We start from the raw sequence: 2,942 nt of genomic DNA, 5'->3' as shown, positions 1-2,942 counted from the left end.
GAAGTCTGGTCCTAGACCAACAAGGTGAAGATTTGGACCTACTTTTTCTTCTATAATCTGCAGGGTCTCTGGTCTGATTCCGAGGTCCTTAATCCATTTTGAGTTGAGTTTCGTGCATGGTGAGAGATATGGGTTTAGTTTCATTCTGTTGCATATGGATTTCCAATTCTCCCAGCACCATTTGTTGAAGAGGCTATCTTTTCTCCATTGCATATTTTTGGCCCCTTTGTCTAGTATGAGAAAATTGTATTTATTTGGGTTTGTGTCCGTGTCCTCTATTCTGTACCATTGATCTACCTTTCTATTTTGGTACCAATACCATGCCGTTTTTGTTACTATTGCTTTGTAGTAGAGTTGAAGATCTGGTATTGCAATACCCCCTGTTTCACTCTTCCTGCTAAGGATTGCTTTAGCTATTCTGGGTTTCTTATTCTTCCAGATGAATTTCATGATTGCTTGCTCTATTTCTGTAAGGTACGTCATTGGGATTTTAATTGGAATTGCATTGAATTTGTATAGCACTTTAGGTAGTATGGCCATTTTGACAATATTAATTCTTCCTATCCAAGAACATGGAAGATCTTTCCATCTTCTAAGGTGTTCTTTAATTTCTTTCTTTAGTGTTGTATAGTTCTCATTGTAGAGGTCTTTCACCTCTTTTGTGAGAGAACAGACCAGCACCAAAAGTAGTAGAAGACAGGAAATAGTTAAACTCAGAGCTGAAATCGATGAAATTGAAACAAAAGAAACAATACAAAAAATTGACAAAATAAATAGTTGGTTCTTCGAAAAAATAAACAAAATTGATAAACCTTTAGCCACACTAACAAAGAGAAGACGAGAGAAAACCCAAATCACTAAAATTCGGAATGAGCAAGGAAATATCACAACAGACAGGATTGAAATACAAAATATAATTAGAAGCTATTTTGAAAATCTATACTCCAACAAAACAGAAAACCTCGAAGACATCAACAGGTTTCTAGAGACATATGAATTGCCTAAACTGAACGAGGAGGACATACACAATTTAAATAGACCAATTTCAAGTACTGAAATAGAAGAAGTCATCAAAAGCCTACCAACAAAGAAAAGTCCGGGACCAGATGGGTTCTCAGCCGAGTTCTACAAAACCTTTAAAGAAGAGCTCATTCCAATACTTCTCAAAGTATTCCATAAAATAGAAGAGGAGGGAACCCTCCCAAACTCATTCTATGAAGCCAATATCACACTGATACCTAAACCAGACAGAGACTCATCAAGGAAAGAAAATTTCAGACCAATATCCTTAATGAACATCGACGCAAAAATTCTCAACAACATTTTAGCAAATCGCATACAAAAACATATTAAAAAGATAGTGCACCATGATCAAGTGGGTTTCATCCCAGGGATGCAAGGTTGGTTCAACATCAGGAAATCAATAAATGTCATTCACCGTATCAATAGACTTAAAGTCAAGAATCACATGATTATTTCAATAGATGCAGAAAAAGCATTTGATAGAATACAGCATCCCTTCATGCTCAAAACACTAGAAAAAATAGGGATAGTGGGAACATTCCTTAACATTGTAAAGGCCATCTATGCTAAGCCCATGGCTAATATCATTCTAAATGGTGAAAAACTGAAAGCATTCCCCCTAAAAACTGGAACAAGGCAGGGATGCCCTCTTTCACCACTTCTATTCAACATCGTCCTTGAAACTCTAGCCAGAGCAATTAGACAAACCAAAGAAATCAAAGGGATACAAATTGGAAAAGAGGAACTCAAACTATCCCTGTTCGCTGATGACATGATTATATATTTAGATTAACCTGTAAATTCCACCAGAAAACTCTTAGAACTCATAAGTGAATTCAGTAAAGTAGCAGGTTACAAGATCAATGCTCATAAATCCAATGCGTTTTTATACATAAGTGATGAATCTTCAGAAAGAGAAGTTAGGAAAACTACCCCATTCACAATAGCCTCAATTTTTTAAAAATTCTTTTTTATTTTTAAATTTTTAAAATTTTTTGGTTGTTGATGGACCTTGATTTTACTCATTTATTTATATGCAGTGCTGAGGATTGAACCCAGTGCCTCACACATGCTAGGCAAATGCTCTGCCACTGAGCAACAGCCTCAGCCCCTGTGGGCAGATTTTTAATTAGAATAGCCTTTTCACTGGTGATAAGTTTTCTCAGTGCTGTGTGTCTTTAAGTATCTTTAGTTCTTCTTAAGTTTTGGAGGGATATTTTCAATAGGCATAAAATTCTAGGTTGGCAGCTATTTTGAGATGCCATTCCTTTGTTTTCTGGCTTCCATTATTTCAATTTTAAAGTCTGTTATCATTCTTGGTGTTGCTCATTTGAAGATTTTTTTTCTGAAATTTTTGGTTTTCATCAACTCACTGTGATGTGCCTAAATAAGGTGATTATATATTTTTTTCAGTTTTAGTTTTCTTTTTTAAACAGGAGAGTCATGTTTATCTTAAGTGCAATACATATTTTTTTAGTTGTACATGACAGCAGAATGTATTTTGACATGCGTACATTTTTGTGGTTGTACATGATGTGGAGTTACCCTGGAGTGAGTGTATTCATATATGAATGTCGGAAAGTTATGTCTGATTCATTCTACAGTCTTTCCCTTTCCCATCTCTCCTCCCTCCTCCCAACTCCCTCCCTGTCCAATCTGGTGAACCTCTACACTCCCCCATCCTGCCTATTGTGAGTCAGCATGCTCATATCAGAGAGAACATTCAGTCTTTGGTTTTTTGGGATTGACTTTTCTCACTTAGCTTGATAGTCTCCAGTTCCATCCACTTACTGGTAATGACATCATTTCATTCTTCTTTAAGGCTGAGTAATATTCCATTCTGTATATATACTATATATATATATATATATTTTTTTTTTTTTTACTTCTTTAAGTTGTTTATCTTAAGTACTTTGTCA

The sequence above is a fragment of the Sciurus vulgaris genome (genome assembly GCF_902686455.1).
Source record: "Sciurus vulgaris genome assembly, chromosome: 2".
Taxonomy (NCBI): Eukaryota; Metazoa; Chordata; class Mammalia; order Rodentia; family Sciuridae; genus Sciurus; species Sciurus vulgaris.
Note: the sequence above shows the minus strand (reverse complement) of the source record.